This window comes from Oryx dammah, unplaced genomic scaffold, assembly GCF_014754425.2.
Source record: "Oryx dammah isolate SB20612 unplaced genomic scaffold, SCBI_Odam_1.1 HiC_scaffold_5, whole genome shotgun sequence".
Lineage (NCBI taxonomy): Eukaryota > Metazoa > Chordata > Mammalia > Artiodactyla > Bovidae > Oryx > Oryx dammah.
The window spans coordinates 33,770,255-33,788,834 of NW_024070189.1; positions in this window are offsets into that span (position 1 = coordinate 33,770,255).

Genomic DNA, 18,580 nt, shown 5'->3' on the forward strand with positions numbered 1-18,580 from the left:
CTTTAACCTCTGAGCCACCAGGGAATACTGAAGATAAACTCCAGTATTTCCTCACAGTTGAGTCTCCAAGCATCTATTTCCCTTGCTTTTAATGTTAACTGGAGTCATTGTTGCCTTGTCTTCCTTTACATTTGTTGTGAAATGTTCTGCCACTTTTCTTTCCCCTTTCTTGTTGAAGTTGTCAGAGTCTATATTTTTCCGCAGTATTTCACTCAGTCTTAATGAAAATTAACTTCACCGTCAAAATAAAATGAAGCTAATGGAAGAAAAGAAGAAGATAATAAGTTCATAAGAAAAGTGATGCCATACCTAGGAAAATCAGTGTCAAAAGCTGTGATCAAGTGCTCACTCAATGATGCCACATCAGTAACACGGCTGATGTAAAGCTATCCTGAGTAGAAGTGATTGTGCCTGTGAGAAACACAGGTGTGGAGTGCATATGCCACCCACTAGATTCCACTCAGCGTCTCTGAAGGTCATACATTGTCACCACATTTCACAGCCTTGTGCCAAAGTAGAAGCACTGTTGATGATAAAAGGTAAGGCTGAAGCATGAATGGAAAATCAATTACCTTTTTTATATGTGAAAGCTCAAACTGCAAGGTATTTCCATTCCAAAGGAAATGCACTTCACAAATTCTACAGATCAATAGTTGAAACTCTCATATCTGGCATATGAGGATATTTCTTGTTCCAATCTATTTCCCTTTCTCTCTCACTTCCGCCCACTGTTTTCTTCCTTTCTCTCTCCTCCTTGACACCAGAACACATTCCTTGTTAAATCATACCATGTGCAATAGTTTGATCATTGCCTTAAACAATACATATCAATCAAATCAATTTATTGACCAAGCACCGAAGATTTACAAAAGGCTCTATAAAAAACGGAGAAGGCAATGGCACCCCACTCCAGTACTCTTGCCTGGAAAATCCCATGGACAGAGGAGCCTGGTAGGCTGCAGTCCATGGGGTTGCTGGAAGTCGGACAGGACTGAGCGACTTCACTTTCGCTTTTCACTTTCATGCCTTGGAGAAGGAAATGACAACCCACTCCAGTGTTCTTGCCTGGAGAATCTCAGGGACGGGGGAGCCTGGTAGGCTGCCGTCTATGGGGTCGCACAGAGTCGGACACGACTGAAGTGACTTAGCAGTAGCAGCAGAGGACATACTGCAAGTTGATTATTATAATCCTACAGCGTGATCTCATCAGTGAGCGGATTAAGGGAGCTCTCTGCTGAGGGGTCTGAATAAGCATTTTCATTTACTCCCTGCTGGGTCACTGACAAATGGAGGTTTTATCTGGGAACCTTTAACAGCATATACAATAAACAAACCTATAGCTTGCCTGGCTCGAGTTCTTTACCAGATTTGTGCTATTTTAGAAAGAAGGATGCCATCCTGCCTAATATAGCAGTCAACTGATTGCTATCCTGTACCCCAGAGAGAGTATTATATGCAGATGGTAGCGGAGGGCAGGAGGGTTAGAGAGAGAGAGAGCTGGGTCTGTCCTATGAAAAAACATCTATTAGTTTAAATTCATTTCTTCTCTTTCTCTTTCCCTTGGTTCAAATGCAGATATTCAGTATTCACTTTCTGTCTAATGCCCCTCCTAGAGGTTCCAATAAAGCTGAATGGTTATATATAATCTGAATGATTATAGCTTAAGGAGTTGCCTATTTTGGGAAATCCTAGTTGGCAGTTGTGATTGGTTGTTCTTAGATTTCATTTTCTTGGATTTGAGTGCATTGACCCTGGCTTAGGGTTTGACTTTCTTATGTAGACTAGCAAGGCATTAGAGCCATCCCATTCAAATGGCTTTCTTGTTAAAATACTTTAATACCAGCATATTCTCTGTAGCTTTAAGTGCAGATATAATGCAGAGACACAAAAACAGCCTTACTCAATCAAGTCTGTTGGGGATACTTCTAACCTGACCTGTAATAGTACATAAAGGGAGGTTTCCTGATGTTCAGCTGTCTTTCTTGTTTAATTATTGGATAGATTATTTAGGAATGAATTTTACCCTAACAGCAATACAGTTGACTAGCAATGACAGAATTCCATAACAAGATAATTTATTGTGTTAATTAAGCATGCGTGTATGCTCTGTTGCTCAATCATGTCTGACTCTTTGCCACACCATGGACTATTTAGACCACCAGACTCCTCTGTCCATGGAATTTTCTTAATTCCATGGCTGTGAATGTGCTTTAAGGTACCATTTCTTTACCCCTTACCCACCGTCTTAGTTCTCTAATGGCATAGCAATACTTTTAATAACTCTTGCTTCAGTTCTTTCAATGATATAAATTTATTTAAGCCACACCATTTAATTGGAAGAATTCTTTCTACCTTTTCCAACTCTTTTCCACCAGGATAAATGCAAATCCTACTCCAAGACAAGAAGCCTAGATATCAACTTATTTTAAAGTAAAAAGTGAAAGTGAAGTCGCTCAGTTGTGTCCGACTCTTAGCGACCCCATGAACTGCAGCCTACCAGACTCTTCATCTATGGATTTTTCAGGCAAGAGTACTGGAGTGGGGTGCCATTTAATAGACACCAATTCACTCCACAGATGTTTACTGAGCACCTACTAGGAGCCATCACTGTGCTGACCCTTAGAGAGGGCTGCAAAGAAGACAGACACAGTCTCCCCACTCGTGCAACTCATCCTATACCACCTGGTTCCGTAGAACCACAACTTGGTTTCCAGTTGGTCTGAATGAGCTGGTGAACTCAATAAGACTGTCTCTTGCTTCTGTACACTCCACAATGACAGATCACCCATGGGGACTGCCTGACCACTGCAAACCTTCCCAGGGCACATTCCATGGTCAGCCACCAAACAGGTCCCTGATCTGCTGGCCTTTCCTGCCTGCTGGGTCCAGACCCACTGGGATTCTCCCCCTCACTCCTGCTCTACCCCTACCTCCACCAGAACAGTTTTTGTTTTTACTTGCTGGCAAATAAAAACAAGACCCATAATATCTGTGTTCACCAGAGTCACACACTTAAGATGCACTCAATGATTACACATTGACTGACAAGGAAAAGTGCTGACTAATAAAGGGAATGAACACCATTCATTTTCCCTTAGTTTTATAGGAAAAAGTATGGTATTCAATGTAAGTCCTATTACAGGAAGTGTGCTAAGTTTAGATCTACCTATTAGCTGAAATCAGAATTTCTAGGCTGATAATCAGTTATTCAATATGTTAAAAAATTCAGCTGAAGGCATGTGTCAACACCTAATTAAGAAGGTCATCAGGTGAAGAATTAAGACGTGTGCATCTTCACTGTATTATTAAGAACTTCTCAAAGAGCTGCTCTTCAGTCTTCAGGTTTCCACTGAATCTTTTCTTTGGATACAGTTCTTAATCCAAGATTAATTTATTCTAACTTTACCTCTGTGTAACGCCTATCGACCTCAAGCAGGCTCTAGTGGGACTACCAGAACTCAAGGATTCTATAATGTCAAAAAGTGTAACAATATTAGATGTTAATATGAAACATTTGTATTTTATTGAAACATGTTAAAAAATCTTCATATATATTTTGGTTCACCAAATATTTAGTGAAATAATTGTCTCCTGAAAAATCAACTTGCCACAAAAGTTTTGTCTGTTAAGGGCTTCCTTTGTGGCTCAGCTGGTAAAAAATCCGCCTGCAATGCATGAGACCTGGGTTCAATCCCTGGATTGGAAAGATCCCCTGGAGAAAGGAAAGGCTACCTACTCCAGTCTTCTGGCCTGGAGAAGTCCATGGTCTGTATAGTCCTTGGGGTCACAAAGAGTTGGATGGGATTGAGAGACTTTCAGTTTCACTTTCCCTTTGCCTGTTATACACTGCACAATATATTAAGTAATAAGAATTTTAACTTATGCAGGTTGCTTCTTTTGAGAAATTTCCAATATTGTTTATAAATATGTGAACATTTTCTAACAGTTACAATAGAATGATAATTTTATCTGAGCTCCACTAATGTTATAGTGGGGAGAATGAAGATCTTTATGAAGGCTAAGGGGTCTTTCTTAGAGGTAGAATTTGAACCTGCCTGCCAATTCAGGAGACGCAAGTGAGGTGAGTTTGATCCCTGGGTTGGGAAGATCCCCTGGAGAAAGAAATGACAGCCCACTCTAGTTGTCTTGCCTGGAGAATTTCATGGATGGAGGAGCCTGGTGGGCTACCATATATGGGGTCACAAAGAGCTGGACATGACTGAAGCAACTGAGCACAAAGATTGGTAAACAGCATTTTGTAAGGCGAATGGAATGAGAGCAAATAAAGATTGATTACAAGTATAAAGGTTTCTGTACCTTATCATCATTCACTGGAAGAGACACATAACTGAGGTGGGTGATACAGAAAAGCAAAATTCAGACAGATATTTTAAAAACAGTTTTTTTACAGGCAATAAATTCATACAAATATAACGTGTCAATCATGTACTGTATGTGTGGAAATTTCTTCAGAAACTCTAAAATGTAATCTACTTGCCAGTTTTAACTATCATCATTTCTCTTCTATAATTTGGAAACCAAAATAACAATGTAAGACTTTAAAGAGAACATAATCAAAAAGTTTATACTGGAGATAAGATCCACCATTACAGGAAGAGATCCCAAGGTAGGCAAAAAAAGAAGCAGATGAAGTAGGAGGAATGTTAGGATGCAGGAATTGCAGGAAAATAAGAGGGAAACGTATCTTCTCTGCCTGTTTTTTTTTTTTTTTGCTTGCATGAGAATGCACACGTATGGTTTTACCTGCACTGTTATTTTTATTTCACAGTTCTTAATAGACAAGCTAACCTATAATTATCAAAGAATAAATAGAGTAGTTTTTCAGATAGCAGGACACTGGAAACCCATTTACACTTAACAGGAGGTGATTAGTTGGTAGAATGTGTTAGAAAAGCCGCAAATCCCATACAACAAGTATCAGTCCATTGATTCAAGCATTGTTTTTCTTCACTGTCTGAAAATACAGTCAATACATTAAACTCTGCTTAAGGTTTTTAAATTGTTCCAAGGGTGTTATCATGTGTGTTTCTGTAATACCACATACCATGGATTGGAGGAGACACAAAAATGTTAATACATTGTTGTTGTGCAGGCACTAAGTTATGTCCAACTCTTTGCAACCCTATGGACAAGGTCCTCTGTACTCTACTGTCTCCTGGAGTTTGCTCAAATTCAGGTTCCACTGAGTTTGTGATGCAATCTAACCATTTCATCATCTGCTGCCCTCTTCTCCTTTTGCCCCCAATCTTGGCCAGCATCAAGGTCTTTTCCAATGAGTTGGCTCTTCCCATCAGGTGCCCAGAGTATTGGAGCTTTGACTTCAGCAACAGTCCTTCCAATGAATATTCAGGATTGATTTCCTTTAGGATTGACTGGTTTGATCTTCTTGCAGGCCAACGGACTCTCAAGAGTCTTCTCCAGCACCACAATTCGAAAGCATCACTTCTTAGGTTCTCAGCCTTCTTTATGGTCCAATTCTTATACATGCACATGACTACTAGGAAAATCATAGCTTCGACTATACAGACTTTTGTCAGCAAAGTGATGTCTCTGCTTTTTCATACGCTAAGCTTGTCTCAGCTTTCCTTCCAAGGAGTAAACATCGTTTAATTTCATGGATGAAGTCATTGTCCAAAGTGATTTGAAGTCTAAGAAAATAAAATTTCTCACTGTTTCCACTTTTCCCCTTCTATTTGCCATGAAGTGATGGGACGGAATGCCATGGTCTTAGCTTTATGAATGTTGAGTTTCAAGCCAACTTTGTCACTCTCCTCTTTCACCCTCATCAACAGGCTCTTTAGTTCCTCTTCGCTTTCTGCCATAAGTGTGATTTTACGTATTTATCTGAAGTTGTTATTTGTCCCAGAAATCTTGAATCCAGCTGATGACTGATCCAGACCAGCATTTTGCATGATGTACTACTCTGCATATAACTTAAATAAGCAGGGTGGCAATATACAGCTTTGATATACTCCTTTACAAATTTGGATCCAGTAAATTGTTTCATGTACAGTTTTAACTGTTGCTTCTTGAACCGCATACAGATTTCTCAGGAAACATGTCAAAAATATGTGGTCAAAAATAATTGAATGAACTTGGAAAAGAAATACAAAAAAGAGAAATGGCTGTCTGAAGAGGCCTTAAAAATAGCTGTGAAAAGAAGAGACGTGAAAAGCAAAGGAAAAAAGGAAGGATATTCCCATCTGAATGCAGAGTTCCAAAGAGCAAGGAGAGATAAGAAAGCCTTCCTCAGCGATCAATGCAAAGAAATAGAGGAAAACAACACAATGGGAAAGACTAGAGATCTCCTCAAGAAAATTGCAGATACCAAGGGAACATTTCATGCAAAGATGGGCTCAACAAAGGACAGAAATGGTATGGACCTAACAGAAGCAAAAGATATTAAGAAGAGGTGGCAAGAATACACAGAAGAACTGTACAAAAAAGATCTTCACGACCTGGATAATCATGATGGTGTGATCACTCATCTAGAGCCAGACATCCTGGAATGTGAAGTCAAGTGGGCCTTAGAAAGCATCACTATGAACAAAGCTAGTGGAGGTGATAGAATTCCAGTTGAGTTATTTCAAGTCCTGAAAGATGATGCTGTGAAAGTGCTGCACTCAATATGCCAGCAAATTTGGAACACTCAGCAGTGGCCACAGGACTGGAAAAGGTCCACTTTCATTCCAATCCCAAAGAAAGGCAATGCCACAGAATGCTCAAACTACCACACAATGGCACTCATCTCACATGCTAGTAAAGTAATGCTCAATATTCTCCAAGCCAGGCTTCAGCAGTATGTGAACCGTGAACTTCCTGATGTTCAAGCTGGTTTTATAAAAGGCAGAGGAACCAGAGATCAAATGGCCAATATCCGCTGGATCATCGAAAAAAGCAAGAGTTCCAGAAAAACATCTATTTCTGCTTTATTGATGATGCCAAAGCCTTTGACTGTGTGGATCACAATAAACTGTGGAAAATTCTTCAAGAGATGGGAATATGGAAATACCAGACTACCTGACCCACCTCTTAAGAAACCTACATGCAGGTCAGGAAGCAACAGTTAGAACTGGACATTGAACAGCAGACTGGTTCCAAATAGGAAAAGGAGTACGTCAAGGCTGTATACTGTCACCCTGCTTATTTAACTTATATGCAGAGTACATCATGAGAAATGCTAGGCTGGAAGAAGCACAAGCTGGAATCAAGACTGCTGCATATCAATAACCTCAGATATGCAGATGACACCACCCTTATGGCAGAAAGTGAAGAGGAACTAAAAAGCCTCTTGATGAAAGTGAAAGAGGAGAGTGAAAAAGCTGGCTTAAAGCTCAACATTCAGAAAAAGAAGATCATGGCATCTGGTCCCATCACTTCATGGCAAATAGATGGGGAAACACTGGAAACAGTGTCAGACTTTATTTTTGGGGGCTCCAAAATCACTGCAGATGGTGACTGCAGCCATGAAATTAAAAGACGCTTACTCCTTGGAAGGAAAGTTATGACCAACCTAGATAGCATATTCAAAAGCAGAGACATTAGTTTGCCGACTAAGGTCCGTCTAGTCAAGGCTATGGTTTTCCCAGTGGTCGTGTATGGATGTGAGATTTGAACTATGAAGAAAGCTGAGCACTGAAGAATTTATGCTTTTGAACTGTGGTGTTGGAGAAGACTCTTGAGAGTCCTTTGGACTGCAAGGAGATCCAACCAGTCCATCCTAAAGATCAGTTCTGGGTGTTCTTTGTAAGGAATGATGTTAAAGCTGAAATTCCAGTACTTTGGCCACCTCATGGGAAGAGCTGACTCGTTGGAAAAGACCCTAATGCTGGGAGGGATTGGGGGCAGGAGGAGAAAGGGACGACAGAGGATGAGATGGCTGGATGGCATATTGCCTCGATGGACATGAGTTTGAGTAGACTCCAGGAGTTGGTGATGGACAGGGAGGCCTGGCGTGCTGCGATTCATGGGGTCACAAAGAGTTGGACACAACTGAGCGACTGAACTGAATTATAGTCTTTTGTAAATACTATCAAACAGCAATCTCAATATTAAAATGAGTTTTGCATCAAAACTACATTAAAGGATTTCTTTTTAGTTAATATGTGGCAAACACTGGGCAGACACAAACATATACATATCATAAAAATCGATTTTCTCACCACTTAGTGAAAAAAATAAGCAGGAAACAATTTAAAAAACTAGTAATACAAGTGGTAAAGCATTCTGAAAGAGGAGAAATTGACTATTTTGAAGGTGAAAAAAGACAAGTGATAACTTTATTAAATCTTAAATAAGAGTTGTTTTCATTTTTTTTCTTTTTTTTGTTTTTACTTGATGAAAATGAAGAGTACATGATAGACAAAGGGAGACAGCGCAAATATGTGGCAAGGTAAATCCACTTCATGTTTTAGTTATACCAAGCTGTTCTATGAGGTTGGAGTTTAGACACCAAAAATTGTGGTGATTGATAAGGCTTTTCTACTTCAAACAGGCCCTGTATTAGTCAGGTTCTCCAGAGAAACTGAACCTGCAAGACACATACATACATAGATATGAGATTTACTGTAAGAATTGGCATATGCAGTTATGGAGGCCTGGATCCAACACAGTCTGCCCCTTACAAGTTGGAGACCCAGGAAAGCCAGTGGTACAATTTAGTCCAAGTCTATACTCTAGAGAACTGGTAGCTCTGATGTTGAGGGCAGGAAAAGCTAGGCATTCCAGGTCAAGAAGAGAAGGAGTGAACCTGCCCTTACTTCACATTTTTGTTCCATCTTGACCCTCAACATATTGGATGAAGCCCACCTACATGGATGAAGATGGATTTTTTCCCTCAGTCTACCGGATCAAACACTAATGTCTTTCAGAAACACTTTTACAGGAACCAGAAATAATGTTCCATCAGCTATCTATACATACCTTGGTCCAGTGAAGTTACAAATAATGTGTATAATTAACCATCATCACCACCACTACTAGACCCCAAACTTCTCACAAAATGACAGCTTATTGTCATTCAGGTTCTGATTTATTTATTATAGCCCCATTGTGATCTTCCCTGACACTCTAAAGCAAAATCATAACTTCTCCCCAAAATTCCCGTATCACCTTATTTTACTTTCACTCTATTTTTTTCACCCTATGATTCACCAAAAAAAAAAAAAACACAAAACTTGTGACTTCCTCAAGATCTTTTGTTATTTACATATTATTTATTTATTATATGTATATTTCCACTAAGAATATAAGTTTATAAAGAACAGGGTTGATATCTTTGTACTTACTGGAATAATCTGAGGGGCTAACATAGAGATGTATGTTACATGTACATGAAAGCAATACAAAATTTAAAATCATCATTTAGGAGACTGATTATTTTAAAAATAAGCAAGCAAATAGTACTATTATCAAAAGCTGAAATAATGAAAGAAATAATAATTCCCCAAAGATCACAGTCTCATTCCATAGATATTAATTTCCTATGAAGAAATGATATTTACTCCAAATAAAAAGAAAACAAGTTATTGTTTCATAGAAAACAAGTTATTTATTTCAAAAAGTAATACTAATGCATTTCTTTTCAGAATTAACCAAAAGGAAAATTTTTGAGGAAAATAAAAACTGTTACAGTGAAAGCAAAAAATATTTGATGCTAAAAACTTAAATCCAAATTCTCTTTTCAAGTTTCAAGGAAACTGGATACTTACACATTTCTTAATAGATCAAAGAACTTTTATCCTACTACACCCAATCTCAGTAACTTTAAAAATCACCATTAACAATTCTATAATTTTCTTTCAGTACTCATTCTGGGAAGAGATTTGTCCCCCAAAGTATAATGGTTTTAAACATGTCTGCAAACTCTTTGATATTCCTTTCATCAAGAAATAGAGTCTATGTTCCCTCCCTTCCTTGAATCTGGTTGGGCTTGTAATTTGCTTACAACTAACAGAATGGGACAGGCTTCCCTTGAGGTTCAGATGGTAAAGAATCTCTCTGTAATATGGGAAACCTGGGTTTGATCCTTGGGTTGGGAAGATCCCCTGGAGAAAAGAAAGGCTACCCACTCCAGTATTCTGGCCTAGAAAATTCCATGAACTTTATAGTCCATGGGGTTGCAAAGAGTTGGACATGACTGAGAGACTTTCACTTTCACAACAGATTAGGACAGAAGAGACACCATTTGGTTTCTGAGACTAGGCCATAAAAGGCACCTAATGCCATGCAGCTTCTGTTTTACTCATCGGGATACTCACTTGGAGAACTTGACACGGCCTCATAAGAATTTAACCGTTTTGAGGAAGCCATGCTTTGGGGAATCTGAAGACACACACAGACATCACATGTAGAAACACCATTCCAGAATCCAAGTTAAGGTCCAAGCTGACAGCTAAAGTGAACCACCAGATTTGTGAATGAAGATACCTCCACGTGATACTGGATATGCTCACCTTCATATGCCATTTATCTAGCTAAAGTCTCAGACATCACTTAACAAAGGAAATCTAGTTCTGCTGTGACCTTTACAAATTTTTAAGCCAAAGAATCAGTGATCACAACAGAACTGGTTTTAAGTCAATGAATACTGGAGTAACTGTTATTCAGTTGGGACATACCTTGTTTCACTGTGCCTCACTTTGTTGTGCTTCACAGATATTGTGCTTTTTACAGATTGAAGGTCTGTGGAAACCCTACACCATCAGATCATGGTTAGCATTTTTTGTTTAGCAATAAAGTACATTTTAACTAAGGTATGCACTTTTTTAGACATAATGCTATTGCACACTGGATGGCATCACTGACTCGATGGACGCGTGCCAGGAGCCAGCGTGAGGAACTCCGCCCATGGCAAAGGTCACGAAGAAGGAGGCTTCGGCATACGCAAAGGTGGATAGAGCCTCAGGAAACCCCCTGTTCCCGAGCATCTACCCCCAAAACCAGAGTCTACCTACTTTACTGTTTCATGCTCTCACCTATACCTCTGACTTTACGGGGGGCTGACCCCCATTACGTCTCTCGGAGAAGGAGTTAACTTACAGCTCCAAGTCAATAAAAATTCCTGCGCGTGACAAGAGTGTTTCAACTTACAAACTCCTCTGAAGGCTCTCTAGCCTGCCTGTACAGGTTCATCCGGCCACATGTGATTGTTTACAGCCTCCCAATCGTGAGAGGCATGAGATGTTTTAGACTTATTAAGGCAGATTCTTTTGGGAAGTTAGAAATTATTAGTATAGTGGGTTGGCTAGGAATTATATTGGTGAAGGGTTTTTCATTTGTTGTGCCAATAATTGCTGCTAATTCCCTGCCCTGGGTATGACAAGGGTGTCTCAGGTCAAACCTCTCTGCTGGCAGACTAGCTTGTGTGACAGGATTATCCATATTCCTGCCACTAAGTACATGATTGTTTACTACCTCTCAACCATAAACAGCACAGAGAGTTTGGAGTATTTTGAAAGTCTTAATTAGCATAGGGCTTTTCTCATTGTTGAGTCAATGATTGCCACCAGGCCTCCATATCCTTAGGCATCTGGGAATATATTAATCAATGTATTTGGAATATAGAAGAGGAACTATAGTAGTTTTTGATGTTAGCAATACTAGAACTTTTCAGTTAATGAATTTTCTCTTTTGTTATAGATCACTGCACTTTGTTATAAATCACTGTGTCCTTGCTATGCAAAAATGTAACTTTACCACTATCTTAAGACTAAATAGTTCTTAAGGGGAACATTGGTGAAGGGTTTTCATTTGTTGGGCTGATGTTTGCTGCTAAATCTCCATATTCCCTGTCCTTATAATGAATATAACTAGCATATAGGAGAAATAAGTATTAACCTTTAAGCATATAGGAGGAAGTAAGTAGTAACCTTTAAGATTAACCTTAGGTTAAATAAATTCCTTTCTTAGTTGTAACCCACTACACCCTCACCCTATAGGAATGCAACTTTATCTGGAGGGTGGTGCCTGGTTTAAGAAAAAACACCCTTGGAAAAAATAAGTTTTCTGGTTAACTGACCATTATCAGAAAGAAAGGATCATAAAATGTCAGCAGGCCTCATGGCCAGAAGATGATGTAAAACCCCTAAGAGCTTTTTTATACATTTACAAGGGTCAGGTCTGCTGACCCCCTCATGACTCTGTGTTCACCCCTATGTATAACAAAAGGTATATAAGCAAACCTAAAAAACGAAGAAATCGGATAAGCTTCTGGAAAGACTGATTCCCCTATGTCGTTTCTTTCTTGCTCCCTGTTTTTCTGGCTGAATTCCCATCTGGAGCGTGGGTGCTCACCATGTCTATTTACTTGCCCTGGTTTTTAAGTTCCATGCGAGAAGGAGCCCAAGGAGGGGCACCTTCCGATAGTCAAGTGGCACCGGTGGCCCAACGTAGATGGTGCAAATTCCTTGTCTTGGAATTTTATTGGTATCCCACGTAAACCAAGTTATTCAGCCTCTTTTTCTCCACTAATTTTCCTACTACACTATTTCTTTCTAATCTCCCTCTATATCTTTAATTACGCAATTAATTCCTAGGACGCTGATTCCGTACCCACCTTCGAATTACCCTGGATCCACCGGGGCTGGACCCCGCCAGACTTGAGTTTGGGTAAATTCGGGAGTTAGTGACGGACAGGGAGGCCTGTCATACTGCGGTTCATGGGGTTGCAAGGAGTCGGACACGACTGAGTGAATGAACTGAACTGAATCCCCCTCTCTCCTATGACAAGGCTCTAATTCTTTCAAATACCTCAAACAATAAGAAAAATATTTGATCTGGATCCATTTATGAAAAATAAAGTAAATAATTTATTTGAAATACACCTTTATTTCTTCCCATTAACTTTAATTCCAAATGCTTGCATGCTACTTTAATTCAATATGCAGATTTAACCAAAGTTTACCAATACTAGTGGCTTCCCTTGTGGCTCAGCTGGTAAAGAATCCACCTGCAATGCAGGAAACCTGCATTCGATCCCTGGGCTTGGAAGCTTCCCTGGAGAAGGGAAATGATACCCACTACAGTATTCTGGCCTGGAGAATTCCATGGACTGTATAGTTCATGGGGTTGCAAAGAGTTGGACACTACTGAGTGACTCATTTATTTATTTACCAATACTAGAGAAAGAAATGTAATAAATGAATGACTCCTTTGTCTAAATTGTCAGCTATACAGAGAATTCTTTTATGAACCTTCTCCCATTGATCCCACCCTGCATCCCATGAGTCATTTCACCATTTAATCCTGATTAATTTTTCATGATTCAGATGACTATTTTAAAATATGCTATTTACTTAAATCAGTTAATTTGCTCATTGTTTATCTCTGACACTATAATACAGGCTCTGTGAACACAAGCACATTTATTCCCTCAAGCACCAATGCTGTTCAGTGCCTGGAAGAGTACATAGCACATCAGAGGTGCCCAATAAATATTTGCTCATATAGTTAGTAAATATCCTGATAGCACTTTAAAAGCATAGACACTCTTTAATACAATTTACACTAAGAAAATCAGTTGAAATATTGTTCAGAAAACTTCACCTGTGAGTCACTGACTTCTTAGGCTCTGTTGAAGAAACAAAATGATTTTTAAGTTCATATGGTATAATTCCTTTAAAAGCAGGAAACTCAGAGATGGAAACCTTTACATCTGTGATCCTAGGATAAGACAGAAGCTTATCCTTTTCCCCAACTATCACCTATAGTCTATCTAATGCAATGCTATTAATCCAACAAACAGCCATGTTTCTTTCTTGCTATTGAAAAAGCCCCTCAAATTTAATTAAAGTCAATAAAGAAATTAAAAGCTTAATGAGAGCAAGAATTCTCTGAGTGTGTTCATGCTGTTATCAGCCTGTGATGCTGTAAAAGACAGGATTATGATTTTATTGCCAGACAACCAAAAGAAGAGAAAGAATAACAAGGAGAATTGTGAAAAATCTCCTGGTGAGAGATATCTCAGAGTGAAAAACTGTTACGCTTAATCAAGTCAATGGAGAAATTAAATACAAAAGAGGTGGCTTCTGAACATAACCACCTATTGTTTTAAACAAAGATGGAAAAATAATTTGAGATTAACCTAAGTAAAATTAAATACAATGTGAAATTGTGCAGGAAATTCTGGGATGGGGACCACCGTCCCTTTCCAAGCAATCTTTAAGTGATTAGAGTTGGCCTGGACCAGAAGATAATTTTCTTTTTTTTTTTTTTACTATTTCACTTTCAAAATGACTATTATATGAACTGGAAATTCACTATAAAAATTGTAATTTCTTGCATTCAAATTAAGACCAGCCCTAATGAGGTGTCAAAATTTCTGCAACCTCGATTGTGAGATGTGTGATGACAAAACTGAAGTTTCCTTACTTCCCCACCTCTCTGGAAACAGTATACAGGATCCCCCAGATCCCACAAATTATCACCACGTCTACCTGCTTTGAGATCACCACTTCTGCACCCTTTGTTCATGTTTATTATGGATCACCATAAAAAGCTTTGGGCTTCACTTCTTATTTCCCACATTTTCGCTCCATAGGCTCTGCAAATCTCCTATTTAGTACCCTTTGCCGAGCTTTCCACACATCCTAAACTCGCCAGCTTAGGTTCTGTGGAATTCACAGTGCATCACCTTCAAAATTCCCAGTATCCTCAAGCTCAACTACGAATGTTCCTTTCATGTTGCTCAAAGAACCTCTGGATCTTCTCAGAGGACAGTGCTTTCCCAATGGCTCACTGGTCTTTCTTCCTCTTTCCTTATACCCTGGGGCCTAGAGCTGGGCTGAGGGTCCTCTTTAAGTTTATCTCTAGTTCCAGATTGTTCTCTCTTCCTTCTCTCTAAAATGCTCTAGCTTTGAATCATGTCATCAGATATTATCACATACCACCCCTTCTTTTAATCAGTCCCTGTCCCTCTTGGCCTCATTTATTAAAGATTTTAAAACTGAAATGATTATATTATTCTCAAACTTTCCTTGCTTTTTAATTCACAAGTCTATTTTGGCACCTCAGGTTTTCCACTCTTTCTGTTGTGGATTGCCCTGTCATTTTCTAGTATATGCCATGGCTTCCCTGCCATGAAAATCGTTCTCATTGTTCATTTAGTAAGTGATACTCAGGATTCTGGCCCCAGAAAGTCAGCACTCCAGAAAATTAATTTCTGTAACTGAGAGAGCTAAATCTCCAGATCTTCCAGACAATGTCTCCTGGCTCTTTTCCACCTTAAACTCTTTGCATTTTCCACTTCCTCTACCTGGAATGCTCTGCTTTGTGTTTTTGCCTTGCTAGCTTCAATTCAGCATTCATGTCTTTGCTCATGAAATTGCACTTCAGGGAAGTTTTCTCTTACCACTCTAGCCAGCATAGCCATAATCACTCTCTCTAGCCATCACCCTGTTTTACTTTTTTCACAGTAAAATATTTGAAAATTCCTCATTTGCTCATTTAATGTATTTTCATGCTCACTGATTATCTTCCCTAACTAGGATGTAAGCTCCAGAATGTGATTCACAGATCTTGTTCACTTTGATTTCCCATCACTAGATCAGTCTTCACAAAGAAAGTGATCTTAAGCATTTTTAAATATGAATAAATCAGTATTTTTGACTTTCTTGATTTTAATGGGTGAAATAATAGTGATCAGTATGGCAATTTCTGCATTTTGTCTGAATTTCAAAATTTGGTAGAGAAACATCTACCATAATCTCTCATAGCTAATATACTAGGGTGTATTTCCAGGTTATCTTAGTAGGATATAAATGAGATAGGTACAAGTTTACTAATTCTAGCTCAAATGGTAAAGAATCTGCCTGTAATGAGGGAGACCTGGGTTCCATCTCTTGGATTGGGAAGATCCCCAGGAGAAGAACATGGCAACCCACTCCAGTATTCTTACATTCTCCATGGACAGAGGAGCCTGACAGGCTACAGTCCATGGAGTTGCAAAGAGTTGGACATGACTGAGCAAGTAACACTTTTCACAGGAGAAGTACTCAGCAAACATAATCTTAGTTTTAGTCTCCTAATCTCAGTCTATAGAGGCACAAATTTTTTATGATAGAGCAGTATTTTACTGTTTGTAGTTATATATACATACAAACATACATCCATATATGTGTATATAAATATTTATCAACACATACATATAAACATATGCATGCACACAAATCTTGTTTGTTTTCTTACGATTCAAGGTTAGATGAGTAGAAGCAAGCTGTCAGGCCAGCAAATATACCTCATGAGAGAAATACAGTTTTTCAATAAATGCCATAAAACACACCCTGACACTTTGGTGTGTCATGCCCCAGCAAATTAGAAGGGCATTCTTAGTTCTTAAGGTAAATACTAAAGATTGAATCTTTTATAAAATGATACTTGTATATAAAGTTGGCACTCACTTCAGAATAAATGTGTGGCAAAATAAACTAAAGATTGGTGACTAGCATATAAACATTCCAAGGGAGAGAACATGATGTGTAAACCTCATGTTTCTTAGATAAACAAGACAAGATTAATCTCAGAGCTGCACCCAGACTTAATAGCAATAATAGTAGTAAGGACGCTAACATACATCAATAACAATCAATTATTCAATTACCTTTTAACTTATTCTAAATCTCTAGTCTTGATTGAGCTAATTCTTATCCTATGAGGGCCCCATGTAAAGGATAATTTTTAAAATCGTGCTTTGTTTTTTTAGACCTAATATAATTCAACTTATTCCAGAGCAAGGAAATTTACATTCCCACAGAAACATGCATGTAAATACCCACAGCAGCTTTATTCATAATAACCAAAGACTAAAACTAACCTAGATGTCCTTTAATGGGGAAATGGTTAAGCAAACCATGGTATAACCATACTGTGCAATGCCACTGAGCAAAAAAAAAATCAACTACTGACACACATGATTTGTAAATATATCCAGAGATTTAAGCTGAGTAACAAAAAGTCAGTACTGTCAGGGTACATATTGCATAATTCCACTTACATAGGTTTCTTGTAATGACAATATTTTAGAAATGAAGAAGAAAGTAGTGATTCTAGGAGTTACAGGATATTAGAAGGTATGTCTATAAAAGGGCAATAAAAGGGATTCTTGTAGTAATGGAAATGTTTTGTATATTAAATGTTTCACTGTCAGTAACTTGATGGTTGCTGTGTAGTATAATTTTGCAAGATGCTATGTTGGAGACAACTGGGTAAAGGACACACAGGTTTCTCTATATTAGTTCTTACAGTTGCATGCAAACCTATAATTATCTCAAAATAAAAAGTTTAATAAAAATAATATGACAACTGCCAAGATCAATATGCTCTATAATCAGAAAAACCCGGAAATTAACTTTTTAGAATATTTATATTTTTCTTTAACTGTGTCCTGTCAGACTAATGTTTCTGACTATTTATAAAACAAATACTCATTCAAAACTTATTATTATGTTTAATATAAACACTTAAGCAGTTAGGAGTAGGTCATATTTCAGTTCCAAAATTATATTCCTTTTGCTAAAGATGTGTCAGACACACATGACTAAGCTGATGCCAGCTCATCAGTTATCCTGCATCATATCTGAGATAGTCAAAGATCAGATATCATTTTGAAATGGAAATTTTGTGTTTAAATATTGTTTCTGATTTTGCATAAGCTTCCTGTTTACTTTTGTCTCCTTAGCATTTTAACATTTTGAATTTCAGGATAACTGGTCTGAGAAAGGAAATGTTTAACATTTTCAAACTAGAGTTCAAGTACCTTCTTAATAATAACATAATATAGATTAAATAACTTTCCTGCTCTGAGGCATTTCCTTAGCTCTATAATGGAACTGAGACCTACCTCTTAGGTTTACCAAGAAGAAAAGCAGAAATGTTTCATTGAAACAATTTAACTTGGTGCTGATACATGACAGGTGATCATTTTACTGATCATTAAGGCATCCATTCAACAAATATTTTATATAGGTCAGACATTTATCAATAAGCAATTATTCTGGCTTGTATAGAAGGTACCTTATAGTGGGAAAGATGAGCCACAAAAGAAAAAATCAAATGAGTAACTGTCTATAAAAAAATAAAACAGACTAATGGGAAAAAGAGTGCCTGAAGAAGAGAAGCAATCTAATTTTTCTCAGCCCTTTGTATATTGGACATTCCATTTGAACAGACAGATAATGCTATACAATAAACATGCTATGATCATTTTTATAAAATTTTTGTTAATTAAATGTTCTTACCATGAGAAGGTCTTCATAAGATCCCCAAGGATGATTTCCCTGGTGTAGAAAAAAAATAAATCTTAAAATTAGAAATAATGAGTATTAAACTATATGAGATTTAGGTTTCATTTCAAATTTAGATTTCTTTTCCTTTAACTTGATCAGACTTATTCAAATAAAATGATTATCACCATTTGAATAGTCAAAAGACTTTTATATTTATTGTAACACCATTTACTTTAACCAAGTAAAAAATAAACCAAACTCCACAGTGAAAATCCTCAGAGATTTTCCACTTCTAATTCTACTATGAATATAACCTGTATTGGCCTCAGTTTCCTTAT